Genomic DNA, 15,215 nt, shown 5'->3' with positions numbered 1-15,215 from the left:
AGTAGCTGACACAAATGCCTGGTACATAGTCGATAAAGAAATGTATGTTGAACTGAAATGAATTGAATCAGTAGAGAGAGCATATGTGAAAGAATTAGAAAGAATATGAATACATTGTTTTTTTTTTTTTATTTAAAGAACACTAATTGTGGAATGAGTATAGTCAATTTGGGAGGTGATCCCAAATTAAATATGAAATGTTGTTTCTAACATGAATGAATAATGACACCTAATGTTTTTGTAGCTTTTGTATTTTCCAAAGCTCCTTCATATACATTGTCTTGTTTGATTTGTCCCAACAACCCTGTGATTAGGTAATTCAGGCACTATTATCCCCTTTTTACAGATGGGGCAACTGAGTCATAAAAGCAATATGACTAGCAAGATTATGAATATGCATGTTTCCATTTGTAGGTTTTTTTTATTACTTTGAAATTAATGATATATAATGTGTCTGTAGAAAATGACCCAAAGAATTATTCCAAAATCTTTTTCATAGTTTGAAATGTTTAAGATAGGGCATGCTGTATGGAGAGAATGAAATAAATATTTATTTATCACCTATTATATGCCAGGCACATATATTATACCATTTGAGATTTACAATAGCCCTGGGAGTTGGGTTTTTATTATCTCCTATTTTATAGTTGAGGAAGCTGAGTCAAAGGTTAAGTAACCTGCCTAGGTTCACACACACCAAGTGTGTAAGACTGTATTTGAACTTATTTTTCTGACTTTAGCCCCAGCACTTTAGCCACTGATCCACCTAGTTGCTTCTTGCTACAAGTATTAAGTACTTATTGAATGTCAGGCTTTATGCTAAGTACTAGAGAGTGCAAATACTTGTAAGCAAGTAAATCCTCCTATCCTCAAAACACTTATATTCTGTTATGGTAAGGCTATACATAAAGAAGAATGAGGTGGGTTAGGGGATTGAGGTTTTGTCTCAGACAAAAGGGAAAGCTCACCTATCAGAGTCCAGAAGTTTCTGGTAGCCAGGAGAAGGAAAGAAGACCATAGAAGAAATGACATAATTTAGATCTATTGGCCAGGAAATGATGTGGAACTTTGTTTTACACTAAATAAATTAAAAGCTCACTTATCAAAACCTAGGGTTTATGTTGTACTTGATCTCTCATTCACAAATCTCCATACCCACCATCCCAGTAGACAATAATTTTTGCTGCTTTTTGTGAGGGAAGCTGGATTATCCTATCTCTATTTAAAACAAACAAACAAACAAACAAACAAAAACAACCCTTCTATAAGTCTTGATTGTGACATGTATTAAAAAAAAATCATAATAGAAATAACAGCATACATTTTATATTTTAAAGTATAGAAATGCTTTTTCACAACTATTTTGATGGACTGCAAGTATTTTGTTCTCGGGAAACTGAGTCTTAATTACAGGTAGTGATGGATTTGAAAGTCAAATCCACATCCTTTGATTACCCCCCCAAGATATTCTTACTATTTTATCGTGCAATCTCATTTTTTACTTTTGGCAAATCATTTCACTTCTCTGGGATTCAGTTTTCCCATTTATAAAAAGGAGTTGGACAAAATATCTCTTAAGGTCTCATCCAGTCTTGAAGTTTGCTACTTTTATTTGTCTCTCAAAGTTTATGTTACCCCAGTCCCCATTTTACAGCTCTCAACATTAGCCAGTCTGTGTTTTAAACCTACTTAGCTAAGAGCAGGGGCTATTAGTATCTCTGGGGAATGGGTAGAGCGATTTCATAGAAATATAAATATATTCATTTAACTTTGAAAATATACACCATTCCAGGGCAGTCTGCAAGACTTTTGTAGCACTTCTAGGACAAGCCTGGATTTTGAAGATGTGAGGCTTATTCCTTCCACTTGTGCACCATGACTCAATGCCAGCAATCCACAGCTGCTTCAGGTTACCCTCATTGACCCGATGTGGGACAAATGGGTGTTCCAGCACCATTGTCTAAAAAGTCTGTCTTTTTTTTTTTTTAATAGCTTTTTATTTACAAGATATATGCATGGGTAAATTTTCAGCATTGATAATTGCAAAACCTTTTGTTCCAACTTTTCCCCTCCTTCTCCCCACCCCTTCCCCCAGATGGCAAATTGACCAATACATTTTAAATATGTTAAAGTATAAGTTAAATACAATATATGTATACATGTCCAAACAGTTATTTTGCTGTACAAAAAGAGTCGGACTTTGAAATAGTGTACAATTAGCATGTGAAGGAAATAAAAAATGCAGGTGGACAAAAATAGAGGTATTGGGAATTCTATGTAGTGGTTCATAGTCATCTCCCAGAGTTCTTTCCCTGGGTGTAGCTGGTTCAGTTCATTACTGCTCTATTGGAACTGATTTGGTTCATCTCATTGTTGAAGAGGGCCACGTCTATCAGAATTGATCATCACATAGTGTTGTTGTTGAAGTATATAATGATCTCCTGGTCCTGCTCATTTCACTCAGCATCAGTTCATGTAAGTCTCTCCAGGCCTTTCTGAAATCATGCTGCTGGTCATTTCGTACAGACAATAATATTCCATAATAGTCATATACCAATACCAACTTATTCAGCCATTCTCCAATTGATGGGCAGCCACTCATTTTCCAGTTTCTGGCCACTACAAACAGGGCTGCCACAAACATTCTTGCACATACCGGTCCCTTTCCCTTCTTTAAAATCTCTTTGGGATATAAGCCCAGTAGTAACACTGCTGGATCAAAGGGTATGCACAGTTTGATAACTTAAAAAGCCTGTCTTTTTTAGGAGTAGAAGCAAGAATGGCAATAATTATGTTAGTGTGCTTTACATTTCTAGAATCTTTCATTGCATTCTTACAACAACTCTGTGAGGACTTTAGAGAGGAGAAGGATTTGGATATGGATACACAGTTGCAGAGTTCCTGAAACCCATAGTTCCTAACACTGAAGCCAGTATTCATTCTCATATAAGATATGGAATATTTCTTTACAGTCTTCCCCAAGGTCACATAGGTTTCAATGAAATGAGTAGAACACAGAACTGACTATAAGCCCAGTATACAAGTTATGGCATTATACTACATCTATAGAATATAATTATGTCTTGATCACATCCAACATCCAACACTAGAATTGTCAGGTGGCATTTAGACCTCAAGGAATACAGCACTTCAAGGAGAGTTACTGTCAGTATGGATAATTTCTCCATAATAATTCCCATCTTGAACTGAAATTGCAACAATTAAATGTACCCCCTTTGGATGGCTCCTCAGGAGTCTGTAATATTATGATCATGCATGTAAACTAGAACTTTGGAACTCTCAGTAGTAAGCTCAGTTCAATTCAATTAGTACTTTTGTGAGCACTTATTACATATAGAGAATTATGCCAGAGAACCAAAAAAAGAAAAATAAAGCATTGGACCTGAAATTAGGAAGAACTGAATTCAAAGGCTCTATACAATCCTTATTTTAATAAGGTCATTTAATTTCCCTGAGTTTCAGGCAACTGCTTATATTTATAAATCATAGATAGATTGTAAAGTGGTGTCTATCCTGATGAAATTATTTGTTCTGATATTCTGACAAATGTTCAACATTATATTGATAGTGTATGTATGGGTGGAGGGAATAGTGCTAGTTCTTGGGGGGGAAGTTGGAGGGAGAGGAGAAAGAAATATAATCTTTATCTTCAAGTCTCTTCAAATGACTAAATTAGAGCTGATTCATTTTTGAAGGTCACAGACTCAGAAGGCAATTGTTTTAAACCTACTTAGCCAAGAGATGGGTTTATTTGATCTAATATAGTTAGGCTTTTAAGCTATTCAGAACATTCTGATGACTTAAAATTTGGTCTTCCCTTTGAAAAATGAATGCTTACTCATTTTGCAGATGACATCTGCTTTTTCTGGGTGTCAGATTTCATAAGATCACAGACTGAGCTAGAAGAGAGCCTTGAGTCATTGCATGGTCTATCTAGTTCAGGGGCTATGGATCTATGGACCATACTTTTAGGGGATCTATGAACTTGGATGAGCAAAAAGTTAACATTTTTTTTGTACTAGCTTCTAGAAAAAGTGTAAAATTTTCTTAATGAGCCATTATTTTGAGAAAGGGCCTATAGGTGTCCCTAGATAATGGGTTCCTTATACACAACAAGTTAATACCTTATTAATTGTGTGATTGTGAGAAGTTGACTTCAGATCCCTTAGCCTCACTCAGGATCTTCATTTGTAAAAATATATTGCCTGTGTCACAGAAAAGCTCTGGGCAACCAGTAAAGCATTGTAAATGCAAGGTATTATTGAGGCTAAGGATTAGACCTGTAATTTCATAGGTTATATGGACTTCCTGGTGAGAAAACTCCCTCTACTGAGGCAGGTGGGCACCTCCCTAGAAAAGGCCCTCACTACTACCTGCCTGATGTACTGCTATAATTTCTTAGCTGGCCTTCCTATTTCTACTCTTTCCATGGGGCTCAGCCCAATGTTCTGCACACTGTTGGCATTAAATGAATGTTTATTTAACTGAACATGTACAGATATGGGGGGAAGAGAATGTTTTAGGCATAAGAAATATAAGAAAAACAACAAACATGCCAGGCGTTTTGTTAGATACTGGGAATACCCTTCCCTCCTTCGCACCTACCCCCCCAAAAAAATCCACCCTAAGGAATTTGCATTCTGACAGGAAGGTTGCAACACGTGTACAGATACAAGTGTTATTATTATTATTATTTATAATTGTTATTTTATTTATTTATTTTTAAATAATTATAACTTTTTATTGAATGTACATATGCATGGATAATTTTTTATAACATTATTCCTTGCACTCACTTCTGTTCCGAATTTTACCTTCCCTCCCTCCACCTCCTCCCCTAGATGGCAGGCAGTCTTATACATGTTAAATATGTCACAGTTTATCCTAGATACAATATATGTGTGCAGAACCAAACAGTTCTTCTGTGCACAAGAAAAATTGGATTCAGAAGGTAAAATAACCTGGGAAGAAAAACAAAAATGCAAACACTTTACTCCCATTTCCCAGTGTTCCTTTTCTGGGTGTAGCTGATTCTGTCCATCATTGATCAGTTGGAACTGAATTAGATCTTCTTTGTCGAAGATATCCATTTCCATCAGAATACATCCTCATACAGTATTGTTGTTGAAGTACATAATGATCTCCTGGTTCTGCTCATTTCACTCAGCATAAGTTCATGTAAGTCTCTCCAAGCCTCTGTGTATTCATCCTGCTGGTCATTTCTTACAGAACAATAATATTCCATAACATTCATATACCACAATTCACCCAACCATTCTCCGATGAGCATCCATTTAGTTTCCAGTTTCTTTAGCATTTCTTTGGGATATAAGCCCAGTGGTAACACTGCTGGATCAAAGGGTATGCACAGTTTGATAACTTTTGGGGCATAGTTCCAAATTGCTCTCCAGAATGGCTGGATGTGTTCACAATTCCACCAACAATGCATCAATATCCCAGTTTTCCCACATCCCCTCCAACATTCATCATTATTTTTTCCTGTCATCTTAGTTAATCTGAAAGGTGTGTAGTGGTATCTCATAGTTGTCTTAATTTGCATTTGTCTGATCAGTAGTGATTTGGAACACTTTCATATGAGTGAAAATAGTTTCAATTTCTTCATCTGAGAATTGTCTGTTCATATCCTTTGACCATTTATCAATTGGAAAATGGCTTGATTTCTTATAAATTAGAGTTAATTCTCTATATATTTTAGAAATGAGGCCTTTATCAGAACCTTTATAATGTTTTGTAAAATGTTTTCCCAGTTTGTTGCTTCCCTTCTAATCTACAAGTGTTATTATTGTATAAAATAAAAAGGAGATCTCAGAGAAGGAGGAGATAGCATTTGAACAGAGCCTTGAAGGAAAAAAAGGGATACCACAAGATAAAAATGGGCAGAGAGTACATTCCTGGCTGGGAGGGAACATATAACCTGTTTGAGAAAAAAAAAATCCAAAGAGACAAGAGGCAGTATTTCAAGTTTTGAAACTACTGGTTGTACAGGTTTGTATGGAGTTTGTCAAGGTAATAAATGTGACTTAAGGCTGCAAAAATAGTCTGAAGCCAGATTGTGGAAAGACTTAAATGCCAGGGTAAGGAATTTGTATTTTACCCTCCGGTCAGTAGTTTTCATCACAGGTTAAGGGGCAAGATAATGGCATGATTAGATCTCTGCCTCTGGAAAATGGGAGGAGGGGAGAAACTTTGTGAAGGACAAACTGGAAGGAGAAGAGATTGAAGATATGAGTATTACTTTAGGAGACTACCTAAGGAAGCTAGGCTAGGTGAGGGATAAAGAAGTCTTGGATTGAGATGGTGACTTGGTGTGTGGGGAGGAGATGAAAGGGAGATACCCTTGATACTTCCTGTTCTAGACACAAAACATGGCAATGGACACCATGCAAAAGCTCAGTAACTGTTAATTGAAATGGTTCTGATTTACATATATTGTGGGGATCCTGTATCAGAATGCAAACTCCTTGAATGTATGTATTGTTTTTGTTTTCCTTTGTATGCCCAGCCTGTATCACAGTGTCTGACATATAGTAGGTGCTTAATAAATGCTTTTCATTCATTTGATTGATTGAATAGCAGAAACTGAGCAGCCTCCTTCTCAGATCTATTTATTCACTGTGCATAAGACCATACTGACCTAATCATCAAACCCTTTTCCCTCTAGTGGATGAGAGAATACCTTTCCTAAAATCAAGACAGAGGTAATGGAATCATCATAGTGCTAGCTGTCAGCCCCAATTGTATTTCCCTGAACTCAATTGATGTCACCCTTTGGCTTTCCTGGAAGGGAGCAAGGCAGGAATTAGACTTGCCCATGTGTAGGAAATGTGTTCAACAAGCTGGACACAGCAGCACTGACCTGGCAGCTTCCATCTGCACATTTAGCATTGTTCCGAAGGCCTAGGGAAAGAGCTTAGCATCTTGAAAAATGGTGTTATTAAAAAAGCCAATATTCTAAGCCATGATGCATGCAAATACAGTTGTTTTACCCTTTCAAAAATAGCGGAAGCCTGTTATAACTCATGTTATTACATGGATTCACACATGTCACTTTAAAATCATGCCTCTCTTTCCATCAAGGGCTCTATCATCTTCCCAGTCATCTAGGCTTGTAAGCTTAGATTTATCTTTGACTTCTCCCTTCCTACACTCCTCATACCTAGTCACTCATCCAGCCTTATGGGTTATATTATCTTCATTTCTCCCATATCTTGCCTTTAGTTTCTATTCCTATTGCCACCTTCCTAATTTAGGCCCCCTGTTTCTCATGCTGCAATTTGCATAATACCCTTCCAATTAGTCTTTCTCCTCCCAAGTTCATTTGGCTCCAGCTGTCCTATTTACTACTGTTGGATTAAACTTCCTGAAATAATACTTGGATCATATCACTCTCTTGCTCATAAATGATGAAACTAATAAACCATTACTACCTCATTGCTACTATTTCATAATTTATATTTTCTCTTATCTTCACCTATGTACAAATTCCTTACTATGATATTGAAAACATAGCATAATGTTGTAGAAAGATCAATAGGGAATTGGAAGACTTCTGAAGATCACCAGGAGGAAAAGATACCAGACACTGAAGTCCTTTCTTGAACTAACCAGCCAATCATTTCAAGTTTGCTGCAGAAAGCACCATTCCATTGTTTGAAAGCCAAATGTACTCTTGCCAAAAAAAAATTATTTTATGGAGAATTCATTCATATGGGGCAGGTGCTCACAAGGTAGTCAGAAAAAAAGCAATACAAGGATATTCTCAAGGTATCAGAATTGATTGTATGATATGTGAGACACTGGCACAGGACTGCCCACCATGATGTACCCTCATCAGAAAAGATGCTGTACTCTTGGAGCAAAGCAAAATTGAATTAGCCAAAAGGAAATGTGAGATGTGCAAAATTAGAAAAACTACTCCAGGTGTTCACATGGACTATCTGTGTCCATCCTGTGGCATTCTGAGCTCATATTGGTCTGATCAGCTCACAGTTGGACATACTATAACTCAACACTTAACATAGTGATGTTTTGGTCCTCTTCAAAAACAAAGGACAATTGTCTGTTCCTAGAGCAAGTTCAATGACTTGGCCACTGATCAGCCATCATAACTGTGGGCCAGGCATTGAACTTCAGTATTTCTCAGGTTCTTCATCTGTAAAATAATTATACCTTTAATTCAAGGGCTGTTGAAATATGCAAGTAAATGTGCTTAAAAACCTGTAAAGAACCATAACAACATATGATTTTATTATCATAAAGATTATTATTAAATTCTTCCCCCTAAATTAGTAATTTGACCTTTATCTACCTTTTTATCTACAAATAATTCGACCTATAAAATCCAGCTTCTTAAATTGTGGGTTTCAATCCCACATGGGGTCTTACAACTGAATGTGAGGATCACAAAATTATGATTTATTATCAGTAAATGTTTGATTTGTATACCTACTTTATATACGTATATACCCAGGATCATGTAAACATTTCTTGGGCAAAAAGAGGTCATAAATGGAGAAAAGTTTTAAGAAGATTTTTATACCCAAAAGTGGTATGCTCCCTTTTCTAATAACACATAAAATTTTCTCACTTTTATGCCCTTTCACTTCCCATGTCCTTTACCTGTGATGCCCTTACTGCATGATGTAAAAATCATGCTCATCTTTTAAGACCAACTTTAAACCCTTTCTTACTCTTAAGTCGTCCTTATCTAGTCAGTATGGCACAGTGCATGAAGTACCAGGCTTAAAGTCAGGAAGATTCATCTTTCTGAATTCAAATCCAGCCTCAGACACTTACTAGCTGTGTGATCCTGAACAAGTCAATTAACCCTTTTTGCCTCAGTTTCCTCATCTGCAAAATGGGCTGGGAAAGGAAATGGCAAATCACTCTTTTATTTTTGCCAAGAAAACCCCAAATAGGGTCTTGACTGGACAACAACCATTCGATAAATAGTTATTAAAAGACATAACTGTGTGCTAGGCATTGGGGACACAGACAAAAACTAAATGTCTCTTGCCTTCAAGTACCTTAAATTCTATTGGGAGGGAAGAATAATATAGATGTAGAAAAGAAAATGCAAAATACATAAAAAGTACTTTTCGAAGGTGGGCTCCTAACAATTGGGAAAATCAGGAAAGACTTTTGGTAGGAGATGGCACTTGAACTGTGTCTTGAGAAGAGCTAAAGCTTTTAAGGGGGGAGGTAGTGAGGGGACATGTGCATTACAGCAGGGGACTGGAAATGAACTACTGTGTATGGAGAACAGCAGATAGGGCCAGCATTGTCGCAGAGAAGAGTACATGAGGAGAAATAATGGGAATGCAGTCTGAAGACATAGTCTGAAGCCAGATTTTGAAAGGCTTTAAATGCCAAATAGAAGACCTTGTATTTTTTTTTCCTAGAGCCAGTAAAGAGCCACTGATGCTTTTTGAGCAGGGGAATAATGTGTTCAGACTTGTGCTTTAATAATGTCAATTTGGCAGCTAAGTGGAGGCTGAATTGGTGAAAGAAGGAAAAGACTGTATTTAAGGAGTATGATTAGGAGGGCATGGTAATAGTCCACGTAAAAGGTATTAAGGATCTGAATTAAGAAAGTGAGTGGGTGAAACAGAAATGTTGAGATAGAAATTGGTGACTTAGTGGATATGTAAGATAAGTGAGAAATATGGGGGATAGGGCTTGTATACAGATGTATAAACAATATGATATATAGTAATATAATATAGGAATGAAGGCTATCTAAAGGATTCTGGGAGAAGTGGAAAAGACAGAAAACAATCTTCTTTGACAATTGAAGGTGACTTCTACATTACAAACATGAGGGACTATAAGAATAATGGTCTCCTTGCTACTATTAGGAATTTAGAAGAGGTAGGTTAAAAAAGTAGTGAGTTAATGAGTACTGTTTTAGACACATTAAGTTTGAAATGCCTATGGGGAATCCACGGTATCAGATCTGTCTAGGTGGGGTGATACATCTGAATGGAGTAAACCTGAAAGAAAAGAGGAGGGAGGATCTGAAAGGTCCATAAGAAACAAAAACATGCTTAAATTTATTTATTAGCCCAGTGTATTCCATAGAGCATGAAAGAAAATACTTCTAAGCTTGGGAAAAAGTGGAATAGTGAGTAAGGTTTCTTTGGATTGTGATGAAATAGAAGGTATGTGAGAGGAAGATGTTTTATAGGAAAGGCTGTTTGTTAACAATAGAATGGGGTTAGATAGGTCACAATGGAAGGGAAGATAGTAAGTACAGTAGGATAGGAACTTGGAAAGGAATAGGATGATATGGATAAGTGTGAGAGAATACCTTAAACTTCAGAGATTTTAAGTGGAGGAGATTTTCTGTCAGTTGGACAGTAGATTGTCATGATGTTCTTCTGAATATTGGTGGTAACTAAGCATTAGATGGCAACTCCCATTTGATATGAATATCATCTCCTGAGCAAGAGGCAGAACAGGTAAGGGAATGTTGCCAAGGGAGCAACTGAGCAGATGATAAGAGGCCTGTATTGTTTGGGCAAGAGGCCTGGTCTTGGTCCTGGCCTGGTGGCCAAATGACTGAGTTAAAAGAGGCCTATTTCTGGGCCCCTGATGAGTGTTGAGTTGTGGTTGATTTCCTTGCCTTCCAAACATCTGTGAGGTCCCAGGAACTATGACAATATCGAATTGTTTTTCTTTTTCAGTGGGAGCTGGCTCTGGTCGTGGTTGAGGGATAGATAGATAAATAGATATAGGTATACATATTTAAATATGTATATATGTTAGGGCCTAGTGGTCAAGTAGATTATTGGTAGGGTCAGGGGCTTAAGGGCTAATAATATAATCTATAATATTAACAGTTATAAGTAGGATGATTATATTACCTCTTTCTTGATGTTTAGAAAGACAAATCACAGCCCTTTTCTTATCTATTTGATAGCTAACAAAAGACATGTTATCTATGCCCTGATCTTGGTCTGGGAATGACCCACCAGAAGTGATTTCTCCTTCCTCTGAAATTGAGTAATCTTATAATTGTCTATAGTACCAAGGGCCTACTCAAAATCATCACAGTGAACTGAAACAGATGAAAATTTAATTGGTAAATGTTTAACAAAATAAATAAAAAGATAATATAGCATAATGTCAATTTGTTTTCTCAATCAGTATGTAGCTCACTGAGATGTTTCTTTTGGAGGTTAATACCAGTGGCTTATACCAAAGCTTTTAAAACTGGATAGAGTCATGTAATTGAAAGTGGGGGTCATGAAAAATTTGGCAACTGTAAAAAAGGATCAAATATTCCACCAAGATTTAATTCTTCATGTAAAAATAAACTAGCACATCCATCTTATTAGTATGCAAATTTGCTTTCATCTTTAATAAATGGTAAAATTATATGTATTCCAAAGAACTGTTTTAGAATAAATTTCTTTATGATGTATTATCAGTAAATATTTGATTTGTATGCCTTTTTTATATACTCTGGGTCACATAAAAATTTCTTGGGTGAAAAGGGGTTGCAAGTTGAAAGAGTTTAAGAAGTCCTCATATATTGCCTTTGATTGGAGTTACATTTTCAAATGGGTACGTCTTACCCTTCCAACAGACTTCTAAGCTCCGTGAAGGCATAGACTGTCTTATCTTTCTGTATCTGTCACAGTGCCTTTTACAGGTTTTGCATGTAATAGGTGATTGGTAAGACATTGCTGTGTCATCTTATTTTTCTCCATAAATATGCCCCTCTTTGGGACATCAGTATTCCTATTATTGTTAATAGTATTTATTCCTTTCAACCCATTTTCCATATTTGCAACTTTTGTGCAATCTTTAATTTTTTTCATCTCTCATACTTGATAGTTCATTAATTCTGTTGTATCTACCCTTCCTCAACATCACTTATATATCGCCACTATTTTGTATTTCTACTGATAACAGCCCAGTACTACCTCTTTGAATTATTTCAATAATCACCCAACAGATCTTCTTGTCATCACTCCACCCTCTCTCCCCAATCCATCTCCCCATTCGTGGATTGGATCTGTACTTTAACCTCCATTTCTTTGTTCATGCTCCTCCCTGTGTGGGAATTTTTCCCATTGTTTAAAGCTCAGCTCAAGTATTAACTCCAGTTTTTCCTGATGTTCCAGGTCAATAATGGTCTTTCCATTGTACTTTGCACATATTTAATGCACTTATATAATGTTGCTTGTTAAAATAATTGAAGTTTGGATCTTATCCCTCTTTGAGACTATAAACTTTGTAAAGTCAAAAACTTTATACATAAATTTTTTATTGCTCACAAACATTTTTAGTTCAGTACTTTCTACCCAGTATTTAATATTTAAAATTTGTATTAAAATTTATTAATTATTAATTGAAATTTAAAATTAATTAAATTAAAAAATTAATTTAAAAAAATGAATTGCATTTTTTCTGAATTCCTAAAGTCAGCAAGACAATCAACATGATATCATGGGAAGAATCAGAAGATCCTAATGACCTCAGCTTGTGTGTTATAAAAGAAACTCATTGATTCTTTGCAGATAAACCTTTAAAATCTTCAATCCTTTCTACCTCTCTCTTTCTCCATGCTATCAACCTTCCCCATCCTTACTAGTATCATAAAGATGAAAGCCCTTTGATATTAAAGAGCCTCTATGGTCTAAATATAGTGCTCTGGGCATCTGACTTGTATTGTCCATTTTTATTGAACTTTATCTGATCACAGCATTTTCTGTAGTCCTTAGGTCTACAGACCAAATAGTTGAGTTTTATTGTCCTGCAAAAAAGAAGAAAGAAACTAGTACATTATCCAGTGGCACATAAATTATCAAGGAATTGGTCCATGCTTCTAAATCTTGTCATAGATATGGCTCTGGGAGAATAGCAAAAGGTTTAAGTGGAAGCAACTTCTCTTATATTGTCTGGAAAACAAGGGAATCACTTATCTGTCACTATAAGTTGTTGTGTAGAGTGACCAATAAGACTATCGAAAAGCACCATGTAAAATACCAATTGCTATTTGGCTAGTAATAATAACAGTTCATTTTGGTTGGTGGCTCTAGAATGAGCCTGTTTCTTTAATGTAAATTTATTTCTTTAATATTTGGTAAATCACAGAATAACAGACTTAAAAGATCCCTCAGAGGTCATCTAGACCAACCCATAAATGAACAGGAATAGCTCCACAGTGATCTCTGCAAAGTCAATCAGTCAGATATGCAATGGGTATTTATTCTGTGGTTCAGTAGATAGCGTTGGGCTCAGAGTCAAGATGACCCTGAACTCAAATCTGGCCTCAGACAATGTGGTATGATCCTAGGCAAGTCACTTTACCCTGTTTTTCTTAGTTTCCTCATCTGTAAAATGAAGTGGAGAAGGGAATGGAAAAGCACTTTTGTGTCTAGTAATAGCCAAGAAAACCCCAAAGGGATCACAAAGAATCAAACACCACTGAAATAATTGAAGAGCAACAACAAGACACTATATTGCACATCTAAGATTCAAAGAAAGGCAAAAATAGTTCCTGCCTTTAAGGATCTTATATTCTATTAGAAGAAATAACTGTAAAAACATAAAATATATGATGAATAAATGGAAGTAATCTGAAAGCAGATGTTAGCAGTGGGGAGGGGAGAGGCTAGGAATGGCCTCCAGTAGAACAAGTGGTAATATAGCTTCTGCTTTAAGATCTTTACTAATGGGGGCTAAGGCAAACAAGCTTTTGCTAAGTGCCTCCTATGTGCCAGGCACTTTAAAAATATTATCTCATTTGATCTTTACAACAACCCTGGAAAGTACGTTCTATTCTTATCCTCATTTTACAGAGGAGGAAGGAAGAGGAAGGCAGGAGGAAATTGAAAGAGCTAGTATGTACTTGAAATCAGATTTGAATCCAGGGCATCCTAACTCTAGGCCCAGTGCTCTTCACTAGGTCACCAAGATGCCTATAATGGGTAATGTGGTACTTACTACCTTCCAAGGAAGTCAGCTATATTTCTTGACACTTCTAATTAAAAAAAATTCTTCTGCAAGATAAAATCTGCTTCATTGCAGCTTCTACCTTCAGACCTTCTGGGACCATACTGAGAAGTTTATTTATATGATATAACTCCAAAATTATCATTTTATGATTCCACGTGTCTCTAACAGCTGGATATGGCTTGGGAAAGATCCTCACAGAGGATACTGAAATTCATCCCTCATTTATCTACCACATCTTTACTTTAGTTCACCATACCCAGCCATCAGACCCACCATTCTGAGGACTCTGCCTCCCCTTCCTTTGTGGTGAATATATAGCTAGCTGTCAGATAGAGAGTGAGTGTATTTGGTGAGGTTGTTTTCATTATCTATCACATAAATCTGTCCTCTGACATATTAGAAGCTTTTAGAGCACAGTGAGAGAACATGACGAATTTTCATTTTTATAATCAATATGTGGTATGCATTTACATTAAATCAACAGATTTATGATGGAGCCACCTGCCCAATGATATAGAAGCATAGCACCCAAATGGCACTTTATATATTGTGAGATCTTTCACAGTAATCTTACCAGCCATTTCATACAAGTTTTCTGGTGGTAATAGGTATAACCAACCTCTTGACAGAGAATGTTATACCTTTTATACAGCATAGATTACAACTTCTTTGAATATAATCCCTCTTCTTTCTTGAGTTTACATTGAGTTTTTTGAGTTATGTTCAAGTAAACAGATAAATACATTGTCCAACTGTATACAAAATCAAGTGCTACTTCCTATTTGAAGTCTTTCCTGTGTCTCCCAGTTGCTAATGCTTTTCACCCTTTTGAAATTACTTTGTTTTAACTTTTTGGAAAACTCATTATGTATATATACAGGAGAATATAAGTTCCTTGGGAGCAGGTACTATTTCATTTTTGGCATTGTATTCTTAGTATCTAGCACATTGCTGGACACATGGTAGGCAATTATGACCATTTGCTGAACTGAATTGAATTGCTCAGATCATGGCAAATCATATTTCTTATGCAAATTTCTGCATACATCTGATGATATGCTGAGAAGCAAGTTATTATGAATCAACAGTATTCTTCCCATTTTGTAGAATAGATAGTTTATCTCAGATGCTCAAAGGTTTCCAATAAGTGTCAATGACATTCCATGGTGTTCTTTTAGATAAGAAATCCTTTTGTAAGAGTGGAG

At 36.2% G+C, this 15,215-nt stretch overlaps 1 protein-coding gene across 7 annotated transcripts in view; it reads left to right on the top strand.

The window, feature by feature from the left end:
- The window catches only part of ASAP1 (ArfGAP with SH3 domain, ankyrin repeat and PH domain 1), a 459,738-nt gene that overhangs the window by 45,300 nt on the left and 399,223 nt on the right, over positions 1-15,215 (top strand). Inside the window, exon 1 of one of the 7 annotated variants that reach the window (XM_031947202.1) lies at positions 10,125-10,502. The exons of the other annotated variants lie outside the window; for them this stretch is intronic. The gene's annotated coding sequence lies outside the window, so the exon portion shown is untranslated. Of the gene's footprint in view, positions 1-10,124; positions 10,503-15,215 lie in introns of those variants that run through there. 7 annotated transcript variants of the gene reach the window in all.

This window comes from Sarcophilus harrisii, chromosome 1, assembly GCF_902635505.1.
Source record: "Sarcophilus harrisii chromosome 1, mSarHar1.11, whole genome shotgun sequence".
Taxonomy (NCBI): Eukaryota; Metazoa; Chordata; class Mammalia; order Dasyuromorphia; family Dasyuridae; genus Sarcophilus; species Sarcophilus harrisii.
Note: the sequence above shows the minus strand (reverse complement) of the source record. Positions and strands in the feature narration are given on the sequence as shown.